A 14,644-nucleotide genomic window follows, 5' to 3' on the forward strand; every position below is an offset into this window, starting at 1 on the left:
CCTAATATTGTAACGTATTTGCATGTGACATTTTCACGGCATGCCTTGATTTAGCCTTCGGCGGTGAAACAGTTGAAAAGCGTTTTGATTCAATCGCAAGGCAAAGTCAAACACATTTACATCAGTATGAGAACAGACTTCCGGATAGATCTGTTGCAGAGATCTTTCACTACACAATATATTTTTCTGTTTTAAATAAGTTTTCTTTGCGAGCTCGTGGAAAATAAGCGATAATTTCGAATTTCGGCTTGTCGCGACGTCAAGTTTTTCACTGTGCATACTCTGATACTGAACACTGCGTAACAAACTGATTCAGCTTTTGCATGACTGCGAGAGTTGATCAGCTTTTGGTTTTTCACTTCAATCGCTTGTAAAGGTCAAGCCAAAGCACATACTGATTAGAAAAATGTTACTGAACTTACTGGTAGATGTATCTCTTGAGATCAATGAGAAGAAAGATCGAGCGACTTCCTAAAACGCCTGTTTTTAAAAGAAAACACTGTGTTCAGAATTAACCCTTTCAACAACGTAATGATATTTGTGTAAGTTGCTCTTTTAAACATATAATAACAGAAAGTTGATTGTATTGCACGCAAAATTACACGAATCTGGTTAGAATATCTTTCCTTTGCGAGTCTTTGGAACTGGGGCGATAATTTCGAGTGTTTCAGCTTGCCGCGGCGTCATGCAAATAGTTGTATCACTCTGTAAATGACTAGATTCAGCCTTCGGCGGCGCAACCGTTGGATAATCGCTTCACTTCAATCGATCGGCCCGGTCAAAGTATAGCCCGTATTGATGAGAAAAGATGTTCTTCTTGTAGATTAGTCTTTTAAGATTACTGAGAGAAATGGGCGATTTCCAAAAACGCCTGTGTCAAAACAAAAACACTGTGTTCAGAATCAACTATATTCACAACATGTTAATAGTAATTATGAGTCGCTCAGCGGAATACATAATTACAAAGGATTGATCTGATGATATGCAAAATGTCAGTAAACTGCATCTAATACTTTTTCCTTGCGAGATCTCAGAACATACGCGATTCGGCCTTGGACGGCGCAAAAGTTGAAATATTGCTTCACTTCAATCGGTTGGCCCGGTTAAAGTATTGCACACATTGATTAGATAAGACATTGTCCTGGTAGATTGGCCTTTTAACATTATTGACAGGAATGGGCGATTTCCAGAAACATCTGTGTAAAAAGTAAAACACTGTGTTCAGAACCCACCCTTTTTCAAGACGTTAATAAAATGTTGATAAGTCGCTCTTTCACATACATCATAACAAAGGGTTGATCTTATGCCACACTAAATTTCAGTATTGTACTTTAAATAGTTTTTCTTCGCGCGCTCTTGGAACTTGGGTGACGATTTCGAGTGTTTCGCTTGCCGCGACGTCAAATAGCTTTTTCCCTGTACACCGCGTTTGCGGCTAAGTCCGAAGCGGGAGATAGCGTTTTGGGGCAAGTTCGGGACTTGTTTTACTCATGAACCAAAAACAGCACGTTCACATACCAACAATCATTCAAAATAACAACAACTGGAGAAACCCTTGCAAGTTGTTTGACGTTTTCAAAATATTTATTTAGCCTTTTAAATCTTCATAGAAAAGTTTAAAAAAATCACGGCTGTGGCCGCCATTTTGGATTTTCTCTGTGGACCTCCCTAGCACTGGCGACCATGTTCTAATGTAAAGTTTACACGGGTTAGACGGGATTGCCCCATCGCAAGTCCTCGACTAGTACCCAGCCAGCATGATTCTGCGTGACGCATGCGTTATTTCTGCGTTTTTCATGCGGGGATGCGTACGGCCTCGTGACACCTTCGCTTCGCGCGCGTTACTTTTCGCCAACTTTTACGCAGATTGTCGCATTCGAAACGACTTCACCACGCAGTGTTTAGCACGCATGGATTCAATGAAAAGGTGATTGCAATTTTTGTTTTTCCTAATTTTATACCGTGGGTTTATGCATTTACTTCATGAAATAATTTATTATATTTAATGTTATTAAAAAATATTTACTTTTAAATTTTGGTTATGAATAGTTATTCTTCTTCAAAAACTTCCTTTTTTTTTTTTTTAGAAAAAAATTGCATAAAAACTTTCAATCCGTTATTTTTCAGTTTATCTTAAGACAGTTTCGGTTAAAAAAAAATGCATTTAAAAGTTTAATAAAAATATTTTTATTTTATGTAATGGTTTTCCCATTTAATTTTTATTTAATCATTTTGTTATTACTAACATTTATTTGCTTAATTGTTATCCTGATTATTTTTATCTTAAAATAAATATGATTATTTTAATTTGTATTATCATTATAATTGTTTTAGCATGTAATATAATTATTGTAATGGGGATTTGGTATTGTTGTAGGAATCAGCTTTCCACAAAATAATGTCGTGGAAAAATCTAGGCAAAGCATAATAAAAATATTATATGAACAGAAAAGATAACTGAAATCTATATGAACACACATAACAAAACGATAAAAACATTTAAAAAATTCAGATTAAACAAAAAAATGTAAACTAAAGTAACTTTGAAACTAATTATCTACTCAAAATAAAGGCTGATGTTAATGGTTACATACAATTTGTTCTCAGCATATTTTCATTTTATTTTATTTTGCTTTGGAAGAAAATCTCTATGAAAGTTCAATTTCAGGGGAGACAGTTACCTTGACTGAAAAGAGCAATTTATTGAAGTTATTTCCCTTGTCTGTCAGACCTACAATCTCCAACTTCCTGTTGGCAAGAAGTCTGTCAAATCCACATTGTATCGGCGTTTTTTTGCTTTTTCTTCATATTGACTTGTATTTTTGACTTGCTTATTGGATGCAAGGTAATCTTATCCTTCTCTCTGAAATGAAGATTGACTTCTTTCAAGAATAGGTAAGTTGATCAACTGAAGGAAAGATTTGGGAATTTGAATTTTTGATAGCTCGCGGCTTCGGCTTCCGAGTTTGATGGCAGAGAGAATTTCTCACACTTTCGATTTTTTTTTCGCCTAGAAGAACACTGTTCTATTCATTCATGTTTGTTTTGTCTGAAAGATGGATGAATGAACTAACTTTTCCAAAAACATAAAGTTGATTGATGCAGTGGTTTGTTTTTAAGGAGTTGTGGAAGAGTGAAAATACCATCCGAATCCCGATTCGCGGGTCGCTCACGGCACCATAAAAACTGAATTTTCGTTTATCATTTTATGTCTCATTGTCTGTTTCTTGGTGAACTTTGGTTGGTTCCTAATCTGGTCGAGTCATTGCGGCAGCAGTTGTCAGGAGCTTTAGTAGTAATACTAATAGGCTCTTCATATATCTGGTTTTTTTTTATTTGTATCTTTTTATTTTTCCACAGATGTTCAACTTTCAGTTCCGCATACTGACATAGACTCATAGTCATAGTGGAATATTCTGTGTCTGAGTCTCGGAAAAGAGAAAAATTACCCTTGTTCCCGAGGCATGCATAGACTAGAGAGGCAGGCAGAGGCTGTGTCAGCGTGTGCAGTGATAAAGTTGAAAAACAGATTTTTTTGAAATAAAAATAAAAAATACATCACAGAGAAAATAAATATACTAATTTAGTGAAATTGAGATGCTTATATTTAATAATTAATATTCCAGTTTTGATGTTTGCGTGTTACTGTTACTGTTAGGTTTGGGAATCAATGTGATCCTATTTAACTTCCAAGTATTTATTTTTTCAGAAAGCTTTGACTTGAGTATGACGGTGCTCACTGCTTGTTTGAACTGAAGGTGAAGAAAGCTGAGATGGACAGTGACCTTAACACCGCCACCGATGCCAGTAACGCAGACTGTCGTTCCATCCCGGCAAGGTGAAGATGAACAGGTATGGCTCGATAGCAATGAGTGTCTCATTCAGAGTCATTGATAGTGACACTGACAGCGTCTTTTTGTTCTGTGACTTTGGCTTATTTTGTGTTTTATTCTTTTAGTTATAACCAGATGTGTCAAACAAATTCAACTGATCTCTTTTACTGTTTTAGTGAAACAAATGTATTGTTTCCAGCAAAGGGGAAAAAAATCGGGTGGGGGCGGTTGGTCGATTTTATTTTTATATTTAAATTTTTATTTTATTTTAATAGTTTTATTGATGTTTGTTTTTAATTAACACAGGCATCTCATTGATGAGAAAATGTGAACTGTGTCCGCGGGATGCCAGAGAAGAGTATAACTTTTCATCCAAAGTCTGCAAAATTGAATTTAAAATTTAACCTTTTTGATGAATATTTTTGAATGAATACAAAAAGTTCTAGTGTTTGGAGGAAAAGTTAAGGTCAGTTCAACTTTAAACAAGGATTTTTAGTGTGTGTTTGTTCTTCTGTCTAAAAAATAAAAAATAAAAAAAATCTGCTTGAAGTAAATACACACAAAAATTTTCATCTCCAACTGCTGAGTCCCTACATCTTTTTACCCCATCAAATGCCACTCTGTATGCCCCTTTAAAAATTGATTGCAATATATATATTCCTCATCTTCTCCTGAATTCAAAAATATAGAGATGTCACGTTTACTTTGAACATTTGCTCAGATTGTTTTTTAGTGCTGATGGTTTCTTTTCAGGCCGACAGATTGTCTAAAATATGTATTGCTTCATGTAAATGACTTTTTGTTCTTCTTTTCTTCCATTCAGCGGACACAAGACTACGAGCAGAGCAGAGCGGCAAGATAAACATCAGTTCTTGCTGCTGGAGAAGGTTCTACAGGAGCAGATGGACCTGATGCGACTAATTTAGTAATTGGTCGCCAAAGAATCATGGTGGAGCCAGAGCCTGTGCTACTGTTCGATGGAGTCATCTTTTTACTGTTGAGTGTGGAAGATGTTGAAGGCACATGATGGATCTGTCGAAGGAGTGATCACTGGTAGGTGGCTTTGAATGCTATTGTTGAAGCAGACCAGTCATGCCTGTGCTATTTTCCCCAGATAACTGTAGCAAGATCTTGTGAGAGTGACATGTTATTGTTAGACGCTCTTTAGGCTTTAAATGTTACCTTGAGTGTGTGCTTTTTGGAGGATGCCAGATGTCATCACGGTTCACGGGTGTATCTTAACTGTTCATCAGTTCTCAGTCATGACCAGTTTCCCATTATCCTGGGAATTCATGCAAGGTTTATGCGTATTGGTCACATTTGTGAATTTAACCAACACATTTTGATGATAAAACTATGCTTATGGGTACGCACAATGATGGGCCTCTTTTTCTCATGTGGGGTGCGGAAAATGCATGCACCACTTTGTTTTCTGTGATCATTGCATCTGTGAGAAACAATGCAAATATTGCTCTGTGGCCAGAGCTGCCATCTGCTAGGTTTTCAGGGATGTAACAGAAATTGCTACGCTGTTTCCTCAAGTTCAAAATTGCAAGTGCTACACTCAAGCAAATAATCACAAACATGCAACCGTGCCTTCTTGTGAGTTCTGATTCTCACTTTGTGTAGGCATCGGATTATGGGTCAGAAAAAAATTGTCCACACTGAATAGTATCACGGTTGACGCTCTCTTCTAACTATGTTTGTGCTTTCCAAATGAAGATTTGTGAGATAGTATTGAATGATTGATGCAGGTCACCTGAGGTGTGTGATTACAATTTATGACAATGCTACACTCAATCACCATTTGCTCTTCTGAAAACTTTTTTTTTTAAAGCAAGTGCGATTATTGATTTTTTGTTCCAGGTGACGGTATGATGCTTCCAGATTGAATTGTTTGTATGTGAAGAAGAGCTGTCTGAATATTTGATTTTTGGAATTCAGTTGGCTTGTTTTGTTTGTTTCAGATCCATGACCATGAGCTCGGTGTGGTTGGTGGACATGAACTAAAGACGACTACTGATGCTGTGATGACGAAGGTGTTCCATAGGCTACACGGTTGCTGACAGGGGGCTCTGGGGGAGGGCAGGGAAAGAGACCATGGTGTACGCTGCGACTAAAAGCCATCGACAGTGAGTTGTTTTTCATAATTTGTAAAATCATCCTGGTCCTTTTAGGAAGAAGATAAAATCCATGTCTACAAAACAACAAGTTATTTCTGTCTCAAATTTTGTTCTTTGGAATCAATTTTAAATTTGCCATGTTTCACATGTGAATGATAGTTGTCAAAGCTTTTACGCTTAACATTAAATTGCTAGAAGCCAAGTTCCTGAGCTCATTTGTCAGTGTCATGGATTTTCGACTACATACGAAATAAGGATGTTAGCAAACGGTATGATGTCGTCACATATGCGTCTGCACGTCACAGTACATGTATTATGAATTTCCGAAGGCCCCCAAAGAAAAAGTCATAGTAAAGGTAACTTTAACCACTTGACTGCCTTATGACGGGTATACCAGTCATGCGCTTGTGCAGCCGCAGCGCCTTAGGACGGGTAAACCCGTCTTCTCCGTTCCGGGATTTTCCAGAAATGCTACGTCACTGCTGACACACAAATAGCAGCCAATGGCTTGGTAGGATACCTCATTCTCATGAATAAACATAAATGGTGACGCGGTTTTGCGTTTGAAGGCTATTTTCGGCCTTGTCGACAGGGTATGGGAGAGAAATCTCGACTCGTCAAAATGGCTAACGGTGACTGTCGACCGGGCCCTAGTAGGGAAAAACAAAGCCGGACTGACGCTACAGGCGGTGCAAATGATTATGGATACTGACAGGGGAAGGGGGAGATCTTCTTTCGGACAATTCGTTGGAAACAGGTAGATGACAGTGATTATAATCCTTTCTTGGAGCGAGCAAAACAGCCACCTGTGTTTGATCCACAGGCACCGGAAGATGCGCCGGGCTGATTTTTCAAAAGTTCATATTTAAACATCATTATAAGCCAAACTAATTATCATTTCCATGATTAGACACTAAAAACAGATTCTTGGTTCAATTTCCTTTAAAAACAACATAGGTTTTACTTACCTACCTACTGCCAGTTTGAAGCTAGATTTTTTTGTGAATTATTACACCCCAAACTCCAATATTCCCTGGCAGTCAGGAATGCACATACCCAAGTTTTGATTGGCAGCGAAAGGGTTAAAACAAATATTAGGGTAGGTATTTTTTTTTTACTTCTCTTCTACAAGGATTACAATGTGTTGTAATTTCCTCACTCAAGTATAGTTGGTGTGTTGTAAAAGCGTATGGTGTGTATGCAAGTTTGTGTGTCTGTATGATTTTTAGCAAGTTTACAGGCGTCAGGAAATAAACTTGAGACTTTTCTCAAATCAGTGATAGTTGTTTGATGATCTAAGTTCATGTTATTTTTTGTTTTGTCATGCAGAGGCTGTTCCGTGAAGCTGTACGGGTGCCACAGGTCAAGACCTTGAAGACGGCCGTTCAAGACTGGTTTTTGGAAGCCTGTGATAAAAGAAAGAGACAACAGGCCATGGAAGAGCCTTCATGATTTGGTTTGCAGTAATTGAACTTTGTAATCTCTGTAGGCTTATTTACAATGCTAGTTGCAAAAATTTGATGAATGTAAGATTTGACTCGCCTGAGAAATTGCTAGTGAGTAATTGTATTTCACAGTTCAGGTCTGTGTGGCTGATGGGTAATGTACAGAAGAGTCTGGGGTTTTGTTGGACATTATTTAAGCTAAGCTTTAAACTTCACACTCTTCTACAGATGATGTTCAGACATGATGTACCCTTTTAGGTTGTGTCAGAACGACAGAAGACTAAACTGGAAGTGCTCAACTACCATTACTATCAGTGGAGACGCATGGATGCATTTGAACTTTTCTTGTGGGTATCCCATACTAAAAATATAGAATACATGATTCTGGAAAAGCTGTTCAAGGGCACTTACACACTATATTCGATTTTTAATACACGACTCAAACCTTCAGGCTAAATTAAAATGAATAAAATACAAGTATAAAGAGTTCAGAAAAGAAGAAAACAAAAAGTGAACAAATAGAAAGAAAAGGTTTTAACAATTCCTTGTCATTTATGGGAGTCGAACGCAAACAACCTAGGCAGCTTGAAGGAGACAATGCATGATGCGGGTTTTTGTTGTTCTTTATTATTTTTTGGAGTTGAGTTGAGAATTTAGAAGCGAGACTACAAATATACTTTTTTTTTTTTTGCTGTTAAAACCGTTATGATTGGATTTCTATAGATGTAAGTCTTGGTGCACCTGATAAAAATTTAGCCCTTGAATGCAGGCAGTGTAAGGTAAATGAAGCAAAGTTCTCTCCGAAACAGCAAAAAAAATGCATTTCAATTATATTGATCCTCGCCACCTTATTTTGTTTGCTGAGCAGCTGGCCGCTGGAGACTTGTCTATCATTTTGTGAGTAAGCTGCGTGTTTTACATCCATTTTGAGATGGCAAACCTATGTTTTACGCAGTCTGATAAGTTTTTTTTAATTTATGAGTTTTATGTCATGGTTTTTTTTAAATTTATGAGTTTATGTCATGTTGGTGTGCTTATACATATCAGTGGAGAAGGGGCATTGAATAAGTGTTTCTTTTTGATATCATTGTTCTGAATTTTGACTATTAGCTGGCATTTTACCTTTTGTTTCATTATTGTAGTTGTTACTTTTGTGTAGTGAAACTTGATAACTCACTGCTGCCCATGTCTAGGTTGTGTCAATTGTTTTTTCTTCACTGAACGTACCACTGATTATCAATGATGACATCAGGGTTTTGTTCTGTTTTTTCTCTGGCATTTGAATTTGCTTCAAATCATTGTGAACTTTTTTTTTCCATGCAAAGTTACTGGTATATGTGAATATGTTAACACACTTCAAATTAAAACCTGAAATGTCTCCTTTTTAAAAGTATTTTTTTTAATTTCTTTTATTTAAATGGTACACATTCATATGATTGTCTCCCTTTTTTTTCCTTTTTTTTTTTTTTCCTTTTTTTTTTCTCTCTCCTTCTCTTATTTTGTTTTTTTCTTTCTTATTCTTCGGTTTGTTCTTCCTTTTATCTTCTTATCCTCTTTCTCTTGCTTGTTCCTTGTCCCAGTATGCTTTCACGCCGCCCCATCTAATTATTTTGTGCTCCATCCACATCTGAATTTCGTTCAGCTGCCTTTTCCGAAATGTGTGTGGGGCACATATGTATGTTTAATGTCAATGTAAATGCCATAGTTCTGCGCCTTATTTTTCGTTTTGGGTGGTTTGTTGCATTTTGCGTTTGGGGGATTTTTGTAATTTTCCTATCGATTTTTTATTTTTCATTTTTTGTTGTTGTTATATTTAGCTATAATGTCTTTATTTTTCTAGAAGTTCTAACTGCATTTAATTTTACCTTGTTGTGTGGTAACTCGAGATGCTATGCAATTTGGTGGAATTGTGTGTGGTTTTTGTTCTGTAAATCCTCTATTTTTTCTGTGTCTTTTCTTTTGTTTCCTTGTGCCTGTCTTTTTGTGTTGACACCTTTCTAGATTGTTCTTGTGAAAATCGTCATAGCTTTGTGTTTTGCCCCAAGGGCTTCTGGGAATTTTGTGTACTCACCTGTTAGTGTTGTTTTCCTGTTTGACCGGAGAGGACTGTTTTTGTTGTAGCTGGAGATTTTGTTGAAGGGAAATATGTTTTAAACGTGAGTTCTAACCTTTTCTAAAATGCCTAATGCCAATGGTGTGATCGTGGTGAGCCTACTGTGGAGCCATAAGGTTTGTCTTGCTTTCATTGTATTGTCTTTATTGCTAAGTTTTGTATGGATAGGTCAAACATGGAATTATCTGTTGAATTTGAAAATGTGAGCTGTTTCTTGGAGAGGCTGGTAAAGCTAGTTTTATGTGACTTTGTGACCTTCACATTGTCGGCCATTGTTGAGCTTTCACAATTCTGGAAACATTTTTTATTTCTCAAACTCAAATTGTTTTTGCCTGCTGTTAGGAACGTTTTTCTTTGTGGAATTTTATTGTATTGAAGCCTCTTTTGTATAAATGAATCAACGTTTTTGAGATTGGGGAGGATAACTCTAGTGAGGTATAATGACGTTATGTCCCTTAATACAAGATGTCTGCTGTTTGTTTATAAGAATTTTGATGCTTCTATTCATTACTGGACTTGGGCTAATCTATAACTATTCTGGTGTTTTCAGCCTTTATTGGACTTGGACAGATTAATTTTATTTATAACTTTTTGGGTGTTTTGCTCCGTTGATGGACTCTGACTACATTTTCTTTTTTATAACTTTTTTGGTCTTTTGCTTCGGTCTGGGACTTAGAATATTTTTCATATTTGTATTTTAATCTTTTCAATATTTTTCTTCATTTATCAGACTCTTTTGTCTTTAAGACTCTAGTCTATAGTCCTAGTGAGTCAACAACGTATTTATAAGTTAACAGTTGTTAGTTTTGTGATGACATTGCATTGACTCTATGAATGTATTGACTAATCTGTGGTTTTTTTTTGTTTCTTCTGTCAGTTTTTACCTTGTTTGAATTCCCTTAACTCAAAATTCCGTCACTAGTTAGAGCCCCTTGAAACTCTTAGGTTTATGGTATTTGTTTGAAAGTGAAAGGAATCTACTTCATTAGTTTGAAACTTGAACGTTGTCGTTTATAGTAAACTCAAGGTATGAATAATCTCGTGTGTACTGAAACCTATGTACAACCCTGACCTGAGTTTTTTCTGGTTTTCTAGCATGAGTCATTCTTACTCTTCACCAAGTCAGTTTTCCTACTCACGCACACGACCACACTGTCGGCCCGCATTTATAGTAAAAACTTCTGCTCGTGACAGTATGAAACTTAGGTGATACCAGTAGAAGAACCTTTGTTGTTGAAGCAAGAAACGTCATCATCGTTGAACAAGAAACTTTGTTTTAATATTTTAGCTAAAGGTGTCTGGCTAAATGAAATTTTGGAGCCTTTTTGACTTCACAGCAAGTATATGAATATTGCAGCCAGCACTTATTTTAAAAACTACGTTCCTCCATTTAGTCGGTCAAACAGGACACACTCTTTAACCAGCAAACTATTCACTTACATAAGCTTTCTGATGCTTTCTGTGAATATCGTAACCGTATTCCTTTCATCTTGAGCGCTACTATCACGTCAACGGTGTCGTCATCCTTGAAGAAACAACTTTTGTTTTGTTCTCATAACTCACGGAGAAACCGACAATATGGAAGCAACTGCTGCAAATACGGATAGCTCTGAAACACACTTAGGGAGAGACGACAATAGAGAGGAAACTCTGAGAAATAGTACAGAAGATTTCGTCACTAAATCTGGCATCAGAGTTTCCATCTGCAAGAAGGACATCACTAGATTTCAAGTGGACGCAGTAGTCAACGCAGCCAACAAAAACCTAGCTCATGGAAGAGGCGTCGCTGCTGCAATTTCTGATGCCGCAGGGAACACTTTGAGAGAGGAAGGAGACAAGTACATTCAACGTCACGGCGCCCTTCAGGTGACCCAGGTCGTGGAGACCACAGGAGGACTCCTGCAGTGCCGGAAGGTTCTGCATGCCGTGGGACCGAGATGGAGCGACTATGAAGACAAGGCTCTGTGTCAGCAACATCTGATAGACACTGTCTTCAATTGTCTGAACAAGGCCACTACTCTCGGACTCTCTTCTATCGCCATCCCATCAATCAGTTCGGCCAACTTCGCAGTCCCGCAAAACATCTGCGCAGATAGCTACTTAATCGCCGTTCAAGCTTTTGATGAACAGCATGGAGGCCAAACTAGCTTGAAGAATGTCTACTTTGTCGATGTCTCTGACGTAATGGTCGACCTTGTTCAGAGGACTTTTGCAGAGAATTGGAACAATCCGTCCGTCAGTGCTTACATCGACCCTTCTGCTCAGCTCGATCAGCATGCTTCGGCGGGCCCAGCAACTTCCAGAAGGAGAAATCCGAACGTGCGGCCACCTAGTTCTCTGAAGGAACAACCTCACCATCGACCCGAGGACCTTTTACGACGTTCTGGAAGATCAAGGGCGATGACAGAGAAGGGTTTTAAGGACGTATTGCGAACGAGGATTGACAACTTCAATCAAGCGATCAAGAGCATCAAACGTCTAATCCAGAGCACCGTATCAGTCCTCAACGACAAGCACGACGATGTCGTCTTCCTTAGGCAAGTCCAAACAAAGCTAGTGAAGAAGATGTCCGAAATCAGAACTCTACAAGCAAGAATAGAGGAGCTGCGCTCAGACCCACGTACTGTCGAAGCCTTGGAGGAGATAGAGACTCAAGCCGCTACATTAGTCAGCCAGCTGGTCGTCGAGATTGCCAGAAATAATCCTCCGTCCGGACGTCTTGGATTTGGAAGACCTTCGACAAAAAGTGGAAGAAGAAAGGGAGGCAGTGACATCTCACATTCAACTCATTCGCGAATCCAGCGAACAGAACAAGAATCTATCAAGGTGAAGATGGAAATGCAAGTTCTGCAGCTCAAAACGGAAGCGCAACTTGAAAGGGAGGAAGAGGAAGCCGAAGCCAGCTTGAGGGCCCTCCAAGAAGAGCAAGAACATAGAGAATCCGAAAGGAGGAAAGAGAAAAGGAGACGAGAATTCGAAGAAGCCGAGGCTCAAGAAGAGGATAAAAGGAGAATAGAAAGAATTCGACAAAAACTCGTGGACAGCAAAAGAAAGGCCGAACGACAAAGTTTCTTCGAGGAAAGGAAACTGCTTGTGATTCAAGCAGCAAACAATGACGCCATGAATGCTTTGGTGGCTAATAGCAGGAGCTCTGAGTCATCGATGACAATATTCTCAGAATATGAGATGGAAGACCCTACTCCAGATCTGTCGCGAAAACAAAGAAGCACTGCTGACTGGGTTCAAAGTACCGTTGATCAGTTGTCTACAACTGAAAAGAAACTTCCCTTAAGCCCCTTAGTCAAACAAGGTAAAAGCAGACAGGTATTGCAGGTTGACAGGAGCTCTAACCAACAAGAGGTGCGTGCCACTGATGGGACGACGGCGGCCACCGAGAAGACCGATGACCACAGCCGCGACCAGAATCCTGGCCTCAGCGCCAGGGACGGTACGTTCGTGCCCTTTTCGAACATCACCACGACAACAAAGAAGGTGCTTCCAGAGATCGTCCGTCGTCAACCAACGCAGACTGCGACTGGAGTGCAGCATCACTTCACTGAGGCTGCTTACACCACAGCCTCTCTAAATCCAAGCTATGGCGGAATACCAGCCATTAGAGAGAGGCAACTGACAAGGACACAGTCTGCGCCACGACCTCCGTTTACCCAGTCGACTTGGACTGGGGTGTCAACGACTACAGCCAACGTCGGCGGCTACGTCAACGCTGCTACGACCTACTACGCTGAGCCTCATCAGCCACGCGTTTTGGCGACGTCAGAGGCTGTCGGCGGCCACGTCAACGCTGCTGCGGCCTACAATGCTGAGCCTCACCAGCCACACGGCTTGACAACATCAGCGGGTGTCGGCAGTTACGTCGACTACTACATGGCGAAGAATTATGAACCGCCGCAGAAAGATTCACCGCAACAGAGCAAGCTGCGCCATGATGCACCCATTTTTACGCAAGTCGCCGCTGGACAGCAGTATGATACCGCCCATTCCGATGAAGCACGTCACGTAATCTACGGGAACAGCGAGGCTGAACCTCCTGTGGTGACGCTGCACCCCAAAAGACCATCGTACACCTCTGAGCAAATGAACTCTACCAACGCATCAGGTGAAGATCAGCTAAGAATGATCACACAAACATTCTCGAACGCTATGACATTGAGCCGCCTACCCACGCAAGAACCGAGCATTTTTGTGGGAGATCCCTTGGATTATCCTTCGTGGCATGCAGCCTTCACATTCCTGATCGGGAGTCACAACATTCAGGAGACAGAGAAACTACTATATTTAAAGAGGTTTCTTGGCGGAAGCGCCTTGGAATCAATCAGTGGTTTCTTCCTAATGAGAAAGCCGGAAGCCTTCACAAGCGCCATGAAGATGCTGGAGGCAAGGTATGGCAACTCGTTTGCCATAGGGCAAGCTTTCAGGACGAAACTAGAGAACTGGGACACTGTGAGATCTGAAGATCCAGTCGCTCTTCGTCTCTTCTCTGACTTTTTGAGGCAGTGCTCGGTAGCCCAGAACGAAATTGGAGGTTTGCATATTCTTGATGACGCCCAGTACCTCAAACGTATGGTTGATAAGTTGCCGAAGTACATTAAGAACAGATGGAGTCGGAAGGTCACGCACGACAAGGTGAAACATCCTGAAAGGTACCCAACCTTCAAGGAGCTCTCGGACTTTGTCGAAGAAGAGGCCGAGATCTCAAATGAGCCTGTGTTTGGCATGATTGCCAACAAGACAGCACCCAAGTTTGATCCCGTCGACGCACAGAAACAGCAGCTCTATCGAAGGGACAAAGGTCTTCGACAAAACCGTCTAGAATCAGGCGCTCAATCCATAAGCAACCATCTGCTTAACAGCGTGCAGCCAACAGGCAACGATCTGGCTTCAGGCGGCCAGCCCACAGACAAATTACCTTGTATGTACTGCGAGATGTCAAATCACGAGCTGCCCAGTTGCCGCAAGTTTGCAGGGCTCTCAAAAGAAGACAAACGAGGCTACGTGATGAGGAACAGACTGTGTTTCGGCTGCTTAAAGGCCGCAGGGCATGTTGCGAGCCAGTGCAAGGAGCGCGAAGTCTGTAGCAAGTGTAAGAAGAACCATCCAACGAGCATGCAC

General features: G+C 39.9%; 1 protein-coding gene and 1 long non-coding RNA gene across 3 annotated transcripts in view; one reads left to right on the forward strand and one right to left on the reverse strand.

Moving 5' to 3' along the window:
• LOC138960173 (high-affinity choline transporter 1-like) overlaps positions 1-14,644 on the reverse strand; it is a 42,811-nt gene that overhangs the window by 24,150 nt on the left and 4,017 nt on the right. The gene's annotated exons all lie outside the window — the stretch shown is intronic.
• On the forward strand, positions 2,563-9,094 carry LOC138960151 (uncharacterized). 2 transcript variants are annotated; one of them, XR_011453902.1, is made up of 5 exons: positions 2,563-2,895; positions 3,710-3,852; positions 4,657-4,886; positions 5,801-5,965; positions 7,286-9,094. It is a non-coding gene; the product is annotated as an uncharacterized lncRNA (long non-coding RNA). The 2 variants fall into 2 exon arrangements; XR_011453901.1 differs by lacking the exon at positions 2,563-2,895 and having other exon boundaries at positions 2,994-3,852.

Source organism: Littorina saxatilis, linkage group LG2, assembly GCF_037325665.1.
Source record: "Littorina saxatilis isolate snail1 linkage group LG2, US_GU_Lsax_2.0, whole genome shotgun sequence".
Taxonomy (NCBI): Eukaryota; Metazoa; Mollusca; class Gastropoda; order Littorinimorpha; family Littorinidae; genus Littorina; species Littorina saxatilis.